General features: G+C 36.9%; 1 pseudogene; it reads left to right on the plus strand.

Annotated features, from left to right (window-relative positions):
- Positions 1 to 734: 734 nt before the first annotated feature.
- On the plus strand, positions 735 to 11642 carry LOC122709402 (annotated as a pseudogene).
- Positions 11643 to 11986: the final 344 nt, after the last annotated feature.

An 11986-nucleotide genomic window follows, 5' to 3' on the forward strand; every position in this document is an offset into this window, starting at 1 on the left:
TCTGAGCGTTCGCTTTCTCTCCCTTTTCTGACAGATGGTGTATCATTTTCTTAGGGCTGCTGGAGGAAAGGACCACAACTGGATTGCTTAAAATAACAGAAAATTATTATCTTGCATTTGTGGAATCTGTAAATCTAAAGTCAAGGTGTTTGAAGGGCTATGCTCCCTCCAGAACATAGAAAGAAATCTTTCAATGTCTCTTCCTAGATTTTGGTAGTTTGCCAGTAATCTCTTTTGCCCCTTGGCTTCCATTCTCTCTGCCTTCACATGGCCATCTTCTTAGAAGAAGACCATTCATACAGGATTAGGGGTTCACCCTACTCTTGGATGGCCTCATCTTAACTTAAATTTCATCTGTAATAGCTCTACTTCCAAATGCAGTGACATTCAGAGGTATTGGGGACTTCAATTTATCTATTTTTGGGGTGTCAGTGGGAGACCAACCCAAACCATAACAGATGATAAATAACAAATATTTATAAGGGTAGATTGATAAAATGTCCTTCGGAAAAATAGAATCATGTACAAAACCGAATAAATTACTAGAGTAGCAGAAGTACTGTAAAAATCTTCTAATTGACAAAGTGATGAGAAATAGGAGAATGATATAACAGATTAGGTAATAATTGAAAAATATGTGAAGAAAAGAGCAAGGCAGCTCAATATCATGACTTCATGTTATATTCTAATATTTACCACATGATGCAATAAGTTTTTCCCCTAATAGGTTGAAAATGTGGTGGCTACTTGTAACAATGTGTTTCATCCACATGTCTGGAAACAGCATTTTGCTTCTTTGGGAAAATTGCTAAGAACCCTGAAGCCAGTATGAATGTTGTAAGTTATTCATATCACTAATATTTTAAAAACAACACTTCCAAAGATATTGATGCTATTTGCTCTCATTAATTCTTTTAAAATACCTTTTATTATAAAGCTTGAACTATTTCTTTACATAATATATGTTAACAATCAATAAGAAGTTTTATGATAGGAATCATAAAAGTGGCCCAGTAAACTCAAGAAACTAATTTTTTCCCCCTCCATTCAGGGTCAGATGATTTCCTACTGGGGCTACCCAAGTGAGATGCATAAAATTATAATTGCAGATGGTTATATCCTTCAGGTCTATCAGATTCCTCATGGAAAGAATGATGCTAATCGTTTAGGTAGGACTGGTTGTTGTTCAGTCACTAAGTTGCACTCCACTCTTTTGCAATCCCATGGACTGTAGCCTGCCCGGGTCCTCTGTCCATGGAGTATCCTGGCAAGAATATTGAAGTGGGTTGCCACTTCCTTCCCCAGGGGATCTTCCCCACCCAGGAACTGAACCCACACCTCCTGTGTTGGCAGGAAGCTTCTTTACCACTGACTCACCAGGGAAGCTTGAGGGGGACTGGAATGAGGGAAAAAGATGAGTGTCTCGAATCTTGAATCAAATACGTTCCAGTCAAATGTATTCTAATTATAGAACATGAGATTAAGCTATTCACAGGAAAAAAAAAAATTCTCGAACCACCTTGGATTTCTGAGATTAAGCTAAGGGTATGAGTGACACCAGATTTACATTGGCTTCAATGATGTCCACACTGGCCCATGATTTTAGTTTGTTGTGCTGGGTGGGAACTCAGAGTCCCTGAATAGCAGACCCACTTAATTAACTTAACATTATGCTGAATTTCCTTATGACATAATTTTTTCAATAGCTTTTTGAGTTTAATTGGCATACAATCCACTGCACACAATTTAAAGTATAGAGTTGCACACATTTTGTCATCTGAGAAAATATCATGACAATTAAAATAATTTCAGAAATATTCACCTCACCAAGCAAGCTTATTTAATTCTGGTCTTCCTAAATTCATGTTTATCTGAGAATAAGGAGTGAATTTATAAAGGTTTGAATAATTTTCTTCTTTAGGTCAGAGACCTGTTGTGTTTTTGCAACATGGTTTTCTTGGATCCGCCACAAACTGGATTTCCAACCTGCCCAACAACAGCCTGGGCTTCCTGCTGGCAGATGCTGGTTATGATGTGTGGCTGGGGAACAGCAGAGGAAACACCTGGGCCCAGGAACATTTATACTATTCACCAGATTCCCCTGCATTCTGGGCTTTCAGGTAAAGAAAGAGAGTATTAAAAATAAATATTCAGTTAAAGATCATCAGTATTCACTGTTCCAATCCAGTCGTATCTTAACAAATCACACTTCAAGTGGGAGAAGGAAGTCCTTTGATTCTAATCTATCTTTAGATTTTTCATACACCTCATTCCAAGGGTAGTTTTCCCCCTACCTGTGATCCCAGTGCCCACTATTACAAGATTCCCTGAATCTGCTTTTCCACAAGGATTGAGCAAAATGAATAAGCAAGGAAATTTGTTGCCCTCAGCATATTCTAAAGGAACATCCATATGGATTTAAACCCAGCTAGGGTTCATGGACAACATCTCTCATCAGCAATAATGAAGTGGAAGGGGAGAAAATGAAACTGAGACACCACTGAGAGATTATTAAAGATTTTCTCTTACTGGCCTTCTTGTGCCTTATTTCTGGGAATTACTAGTGGAAGTGGGGAACAGAAGAGAAGTTGGTTGATAGAGCTGAGGCACAAAAGTGCTCTAAAAATTCTAGGAACCAAAAAGAAGCTCGTCTGTTCCAAGTGTAGTGAAGAAGAGGAAGACCGAGAGGAGAGGAGACTAGAGATGCTGACAAGCCCGGATTAGGGTGGGCTGTGTAGGTCACGGTGAGGGCCTCGGAGCTCATTCTGAGTGTAATGAGAAGCTTCTGGAAGGTTTTAACAGGGGTGGGCATAGCCTGTTCTCACTTTCAAAAAATTATTCTGGATAACTTTTAAAGAATAAAATAGAGAAATTATTCATATTACATGGTAGTAGAACATAAATACAAGTCATTATTAAATCTGACAGTCAGGTTCAGGGATGGAAGTAGTCCCCAACTACAAATACTATGGTGTTTCAAATTGGATCAAATTGCAGATATCATACTATGCTTTAGAAATAATGTCAGCCCTTTACATGAAGTCACCCCCAAAGAGCCCCTGACACTCAAATAGTCTGTAAGCAGCAATATTTAGAGCATCCAGTTTTCTATTTTTCAAAGGAAGCTTTAGCTTAAATAGGTTTGACTTATGGAAATTATAACAAAGATGTGTATTTAGTTTATTTTGTCTTTTTCTTAATGCTTTGGTGAAATGGCTGAATATGACCTTCCATCCACAATTTATTTCATCTTAAGGAGAACAGGACAGGAGAAGCTACACTATGTTGGCCATTCCCAAGGCACCACCATTGGTAGGTAAAAGCAATTAGCGAGTAGTGTAGTTCATATAGATCCTTTTCCAGTGGTCATGCAGGCATGTTGGTCTTTATGCTTGCTAATTGCTTTCCATTCATTATATAATGCAATGTCTGCAACAGTCCACTGATATAAGGCCATTATTATTCCTACTGCATGCATAGGGAAGCTAAATAGTGGGTGAAGAAATAGTTGTGTAAGATAACATAGTTATTACAGGTAGGGTAGCTCAGATCCCAGGTCAAGCAATCTGACATGCAAACCAATGCTCTGAAACTTTGTACCACATGGTCTCTGGATTCAGTTTATTTCATTCAGTCAACCCTATTGATAGATCTCATATACATATCCTAAGGATACAACAAAAAAGTAAGTAGTTTAAAATCTGTCTTTCTACTACTAATACTCTAGCAGGAAGAGGTGGAGAAAATGATAAGTAAAATACATACGATGCTAGATAATGGTAGCATTTTTCTATGAAGAGAAAAACAAATCAGAGAGTCAGATTGGGGAGCATCAGAGGGGTGCTTATGACTGACTCCTATGCTTTTATACAGAACATGCTGGACATAGCTTAATCTTTTCTCAATGATACACGGTTATAAAATTATTGCATTTAGCTGAAATGCAGAAATTTCCTTAAGATTTATTGAGGTAAATAGAACCATACGTCCTGATAGAAAATAACTCCAAGCTACTGCTCTTTTGAGTATTTAAATTTTGAACATTTCCGTTCTTCTTACTCACCAGTGGACAGTTTGTCATCGTGTCACCACACTCATAAATTTCAGGAAGTTGTTTCTTCTGCCTTCTAATTTACGTCAATCTGCTGTGTACATGAAGTTTAGTTAAGTATCCTTGATAGAACTGCATCTAAAATGGGATTAGGCTTCTTTTGAGACGTTGCCTGTCCTGACCCTCGATGGACCCACTGCCACCCACTGTCAGCAGTGTTACTGCTAACACTCTAGCGGGAGGAGACCGACTCTCCTTGCGAATGATTCCTGCCTACTCTGGGTGACCCGCTGGCTCTTATCTTCAGCGTTAGGAAGCCAGACAAAGAACTCCTTGACAAACGCAGTGCTGTTGGATAGAATGTTCTTTCAGTGAGATAGGCTGGATATTACTGAGTTGCGTAAACCTGAAAAGTGGTTTTTTTTTTTCGCTTTATTTAAGTTTTGCATATCTGAAAAGTTTTGTTTCAAGCTGTTCTTAAGTCTAGTCAACATGCCATTATTAACAGTAAGGAGAGATTGTCCTATGAAATTCAACTGTAAAGAATTTAAGTTAATAATTCTTTGATTAGAACCCAGTCTATTTATATGCTACTGTTCATGAAAACAATTAAAAGCAGATGGGGCTGAGAATATTGTATACAAATATTGGAATTATCTCAGCTACTCATTTTTTAAGCATTACTATGTGACTAGTTCCTGGTAAATATTTTACATGATTCAACTTAATTATTTTCTAAACAGCCTAAGGAAGTATTCATCATTATACCTATTTTTAGATGAGGAAACTAAAACTTTTAGAGTTTAGGTCTCTTTTCCAAGGTCACAAAGCTAATAAACCACAGAACTAAGTTTCAAACTCTGTTTCAATACATTTCAAATTTGTGCTTTAACCTTTCCACTTATATACCTTATTCATGTTAAATGTTAATTATCTCATTGTTATAAGATGAGATAATTTTAAGTTGAACCAAACCTGCTGTAATATAAATTATAATACTTTTATTACCACGGGATTATTCTAAAGTTGGCCTGGTTTCAAAAGTCAGATAAAAGAGTTAAACGTAACTTTTGAAAAGTTCTAACCTCATGTCCAGGGTATCCCAGGTGGCTCAGTCGTAAAAAATCTTCCGGCCAAATGGGAGATGTGAGTCAGATCCCTGGGTTGGGAAAATCCCATAGAGAAGGAAATGGCAGCCCACTCCAGTATTCTTGCTAGGAACTCCCATGGACAGAAGACCTGGTGGGCCCAGAGTCACAAGAGTCGCAAGAGTCAGACACGACTTAGCAACTAAACAACAACAGCAAACCTCATGTCCCCAGCGAGAATCTATGAAAAGAAAATATACTAAAATCTGACCATTTTGTTGATTTCAGGTTGTCCCAGATGGCACCCTTAGTAAGTCCAAAGTAATGATGTCATACTTGTAAAACACATTCACGCACATACACACACACACACATCCCTACCTTTACACATATTCCTTGTTCTGTTTCAGGTTTTATCGCCTTTTCTACCAATCCCACACTGGCTGAAAAAATCAAAGTCTTCTATGCATTAGCCCCAGTTGCCACAGTGAAGTACACCCAAAGCCTCTTTAACAAACTTGCACTTATTCCTCACTTCCTCTTCAAGGTATGTGATTCCCTTTAACTGAATCTAAGATATTGAATTGTTTGTGGATTTCAAAGTGATAGAAAGAGAACAAACAGCTGGTGGACCATCATGTTTGTATCCAAGAATGGAGATGAATGTGTTTATAATATATCTTGAATAGCACTAACCATGTTCGAATCCCCCTTATAGTTTAAGGGATCCCCACTTTTTTTTAATTCTCCATTTCTTTGTGTGGTAGCAACACCTGGGAGCGTTTTTGCTCCTTCATGGGTGTTTCTTTACCAAGTACCCACACAAGTCTTCAAGGCTGTGTTTCCACACTCAGCCTGGGGAAGAGGCGCTAAAAGTATCACAAAAAAAAATAAAATAAGATACCTAAACTACCCGATCCATGAAAAGTGGGAAGAGGAAGAACAGGAAAGAAAGGGAAGGGAAAGGAAAAGGAGAGAAAGAGTAAGACAGCAGCGGTGAAGTAAAGCAAGAACTTGGAGACCCCGCGTCAAATACCCTTGGTTTTCCAAGTTTTATGCCTAAGAGGTCTTTTCTCTTTAAATGGAGATTTCAAAGGGCAGTAGAATAGATTTCAATAAACTGTAGATATTATGTAGGCATATATTTTAGGGATTTAATAATCTTTCCTTTATCTAAAGTTTAATCACCAACTTCCCCCACCCCCTGAAACCAACACACACACACACGCACACACACACACACACACTCCTTTAGGAGAACAGTTTGCCTCCAGCTACAAAATTTAACGATGCCATTTTCCTCTATGGTTGTGTGCTATTCGTTTTCTTTTCTTTTCACTCAGGTGCGTGCTGTTCATTTTTTTGTCACTAAATTAACACAGGTATCTAAAACCTAAGAGATTTTTAACTGCAACATTATTTGCAAAACTTTTACTCAAAATGTAAAATTGTGTGATGATCCTGAATATATTAACTGGCTGCACTGATTCAGAACATGTTTACTTTTTACTTGTACTCAGAATTTCTGACAGGCAGTGTAGAGAGGGGTTTAAAAAGAAAAAAGTATTAGACCTTAAGTCAGAACCTTGAGGCTTGGATCTGGATTCTAGCTGCAATCCAGTTCTCACTAGACCAAGACTCTGACTATTTATTAGCCTTATGTTCTCCTGTATAAAATGGGGATGACAGAGTATGAACTACCAGTAAGTAGTTAAATAAGTCACATGGATATAATGCTCAGAGAGAAAGCAATCAATACATTATAGTAGCTTTGTATGTGTATAATTTTGAAACTTTGGGTGTAATTTTGAAAATATGGAGTCACTAAGTCATATAACCTAAAATAATATTGTAAGTCCACTATACTTCAGTAAAAAATAAATAAAATAAAATGGGGGTAACAAAGTGCCAACTGTCCTCAAGAACAATGAGGGTGAGTCCTTTCAATTATTAAGCTACCAAACCTCTTTGTCTTTTTAAATGTTTTGATGAAAATATGGCTTGAAGTCATCCTTTTCCCTGCTGATTTTTTGTCATTTATTGCTGAAATCACACATCTTGGAACTTAGTTTTGATACTCTACAATGTTGTTTTATGATTTAATCCCGTAGCTCCTATTACCCCAACTAGACTATACCTCTTTACGCATTACACTTTTCATCAGCCAGTACAGTTCTCAATGCAGCAATGAATACCCAGTATTCATATCTGCCCTGTCCATTCCACATCTTTATCATGGGGATTCAATGAAAGAAAGTATTTAAACTTCCTAAGACAACATATAGAAATATTGAAATAGACATTATAATATCTATTTCTGTCAGTAAACTAAACAAATTAAGAAGTCTTTTCTGCAGCTTGTTATTTGCAAATCTATAATGATTCTTTTATTTTTCAGATTATATTTGGTAGCAAAATGTTCTACTCACAAAATTTTTTGGAACAAGTGTAAGAATGCCTTCTTTGCCATTACTGGAGTTGACATTAAAAACCTTAACATGGTTTGTATGCCCTGAAATTTCTATTCTGATTATTTTGAGCAACTGTCTGGATTCCTTGTCTTATCATCACTTAAGAATGGTACTTTACAGAGTGAAGTAAGCCAGAAAGATAAAGAACATTACAGCATACTAACACATATATATGGAATTTAGAAAGATGGTAACGATAACCCTATATGCAAAACAGAAAAAGAGACACAGAAATACAGAACAGACTTTTGAACTCTGTGGGAGAAGGTGAGGGTGGGATGTTTCAAAAGAACAGCATGTATACTATCTATGGTGAAACAGATCACCAGCCCAGGTGGGATGCATGAGACAAGTGCTCCGGCCTGGTGCACTGGGAAGACCCAGAGGAATCGGGTGGAGAGGGAGATGGGAGGGGGGATCGGGATGGGGAATAAGTGTAAATCTATGGCTGATTCATATCAATGTATGACAAAACCCACTGAAATGTTGTGAAGTAATTAGCCTCCAACTAATAAAAAATTTAAAAAAAAAAAAAAAAAAAGAATGGTACTTTATTAGAAACAGGAGTCACTTCAAAATTCTGTCCAATATGCAGATAAGCCCAAGAGAAATCACAAGTCACGGCTCCTAGTTTTGTAGCCTCCAGGTTCTTTCCATCACCTCATTGTGCTCTGAGGTAAACAGCTTGTAGAAGGAACAAAAACAGAAAACTTGCTACTGACTTCTGATCACCTGAAAATTGGTGTGACCATTTAAATTCTGTGAGGTGAGGTACTGAACCATGTTGTCAGGTTCCTCTCTAGGAAAAATAAGTCTAGATATTGGATAAATATTATTTAAAATATTTTGATGCTGACAGTCAACCCCTATACACTTTCCAAAACTTCTTTCAGAGCAACTCCTTAAGTAAGATCTTGTCCATACTCTTTACCTTCTATTTCATTTGCTTTGCACCAAGTGGGTGTTTAAAAACACATACAACCTAATGCAGTATTGAAAAGAAGTTAAAAATATGGATTCAGGTTAAAAGCATAATTCAGACCCTACTTTTGCAACACACTTGAACTCCTTCATTTTGATTCCTTATCCATGGAATGAGTCATTGTGAAGATCAAATGAGCTAACACATGTAAAGTAGGACTGTGCTCAGTCATGTCGGATTCTTTGCAGTCCAATGGACTGTAGCCCACCAGGTTCCTCTGTCCATAGAATCTCCCAGGCAAGAATACTGGAGTGGGTTGCCACTTTGTATCCCAGGGGATCTTCCTGACCCAGGGATTGAACCTGTGTCTTGTGTCTCCTGCACTGACAAGCAGATTCTTTACCATTAGTGCCACCTGGAAAGCCCCAGCATATGTAGATCATAGAACAGAACAATCTAGCTCACATCACATCACATTTTTCATGTTTTGTATTATCCATTGACAACTATTCTCACTCAAAATTGTTTAGTTCAGTTATACATCCTTGAAATTAGTCCATATAATCAGAGTTTGCAAGCCATAAAGTGATGTACGACTATTTTGCTCATATCCTGCCAGTAATGCTGCTGGTAAAACTTGATATGGATCAGATAAATTTAAGTCTTAGGTGTTTTCAAGACACTGAACGTATATCTAAGTGAGTGTATGTGCACTTATATGCTTGCTTTCTAGAGTCGCTTAGATGTGTATATAGCACATAATCCAGCAGGAACTTCCGTTCAAAACACCCTCCACTGGAGACAGGTATCATTTCAAGCTGTTAAAACTTTCTTGTGGGCCTAAACCATCACCAGTTTACCTAAAGCAAAGTCTGTCAAAGATTCCTAGCAGGGAATTTTTCTGGCATGGGACTGCCAGGTGAAATGATCAATCCATGTGAATGAAAATCCTATAAATAGGTGCTTTGGGTAGGAAGAAATATATAAATGAGTTTCATGACTTGAGTGGCAAGAAAAATTATTTCAAGCAGAGCTGCATTTAAACTTGAATCAATTGTTCTGGAGGATTCATAGTCTTTATTCTTGGAATGAGAAAAAAATAAATTGAATTTAAATCAAAAATAAATTACTTGGAAATGTTGATATGTTATTACTCACATAGCCAAGTGATTTTTTAAAATTTCCTTGTCTTTTTAATATCTCTCCATTAGGCTGTTAAGTCTGGGAGGTTCCAAGCTTTTGACTGGGGAGCCCCATTTCAGAACCTAATGCATTATCATCAGGTAAGCAGCTTAAGTAGCAGTTATTCACATTTTGAAAAACAAAGATATAAAAGGTTAAAGATGAAATTGCGATAACTTTACATGTATTTTCCAAAGTCAGGTTGCTGTCCAGACCTCACAAGTCTGTCTAATGCCACGAGGGGTAAGTTCTGGAAGTTTTCTTATTGCAGTCATGCGTTACCTTGAGGGCAGCTTGAATGAGCACAGACACTGGAGCATGAAGGCCCAGGGGAAGAATCGGGAACCATCAGCACCTCAGGTGCTGCCTTTGTCCTGGGCGCTTAACACTAGTAACCAGACTCCATCCTGGGCGGGGAAGGGGGTGAAACACCCACTCCCAACTCCATGCTCCCTGCAACCAAGCCAAACACAACTCAGGATGGTTTCAGCTAACTGGGGAAGTGATGATAATTTAAGATCCAGAAGCTGGTTCTGGAAAACACTTCTAACAGTGGCATATGAGTGAAGAAAAGTGGGTTTATTTTCATGGATATTCTCCACACTTTTCCCTTCTATCTAACATATAAAGAAGCACAATGAAGTGTTAAAATACTATGAAAAAATTACATATAATAAAACATTTCTTTGTGAATTGGCTATTACATAAGGGTGAAAAAATTTTAATGTATTAAATCAGAATTCTTGAGAATATCATCTTTAAAAACTAACAAAATTTTCTGTGAACAGTGGGAAAATTATTAGTTATTTTTTGTCCCATTGGTCTGCTTTATGAATCTCTTTAAAATCTGTGTGAATGGTGATTTTGTAGAAATAGGAATTGGAGCTACTGATAGATTTTCTAAGAATATGAACTTATATTTAGTAAAAATCAAGCAAGTATTTAAAATACTACTCATTTAACCAACTGACTACCTTTCCAATGACTATACTGGGAAGTCAGACAAAATAAAAATAAATGACTCAGTCCATTTTGAGAAGCTTATAGCTTTAGAGTGTTTAAATTGCCAAGATTTAATTATGAAATTGGGTCATGACTCTTGTAACAACAAGGATGGAGTTTGACAGTATTATGCTAAATGAAATAAGTTATTCATACACAAATAAATATTATTTGATCTCACTTAAATGTAGAATCTAAAACATAAAAAAAAATCAGAATTAATAGATATAGAAAACAGATTGGTGGTTGCTAGAGGCATGGGTAAAATGGATTAAGGTGATCAAAAGGTATGAACTTCCAGTTATAAAATAAGTAAGACCTGGAGACGCATTTACACCGTGGAGACTATAGTTACTAATACTGTACTGTACATTTGAAACTTGCCAAGACAGTAAATCTTAAAAGTTCTTTCTCTCTCTGTCTCTCTCTGTCTCTCTCTCTGTCTCTATATATATGTATATATATGTAAAACTACACATGGTGGTAGATGTCAACTAGATTTTTTGTTGTCATCATTTCACAATGTATACATGTGTGGAATCATTGTTATGCACGTACAACAAATATAATGTTATATATAAATTATATCTCAATTTTTTAAGTGATATCTGATTTACCCACTGAATAAGTATTGAGTTTAAAGTGCATTTACTTATGAAAATTCTGATTTTTTTCCTCTTGTGTTTTAGCCCACACCTCCAATCTACCATCTAACAGCCATGAATGTCCCAATTGCAGTATGGAATGGTGGCAAGGACCTGTTGGCTGACACTCAGGATGTTTATCTTTTGCTTTCAAAACTCTCTAATCTCATTTATCACAAGGAAATTCCAAATTACAATCACTTGGACTTCATCTGGGCAACGGATGCACCTCAAGAAGTTTACAGTGAAGTTGTTTCTTTGATGGCAGAAGACAAAAAGTAGCTCTGGATTTAGAGAATAATTCATTTACTTTTTCCAAAATAGTTTCTTCTCTCCCACATGATTTCTGTACTGTTTTAAATGCAATGCTTCTTTCTGTAATGTTGACTTTCAAAATATATTAGCATCAACAAACTTTTCATTGGTCATTTTTAATTGAAAAAAAAAAGCTTAAAATTATTTTTTCACTTGGAAATGTATCTAGAAACTCTTGAGAGACTGTGATCTCAGGGAGGTGAAACTTCTCTTCCAATCCTCCCACCTCAGGTTTCTTCTAAACTCCAGGTAGACAATGAGCCTTGAATCATGAGTATTGCCAAGAGACAGTCCTGGGGTTGACTATTGAT

The sequence above is a fragment of the Cervus elaphus genome, chromosome 15 (assembly GCF_910594005.1).
Source record: "Cervus elaphus chromosome 15, mCerEla1.1, whole genome shotgun sequence".
In the NCBI taxonomy this organism is placed as follows: domain Eukaryota; kingdom Metazoa; phylum Chordata; class Mammalia; order Artiodactyla; family Cervidae; genus Cervus; species Cervus elaphus.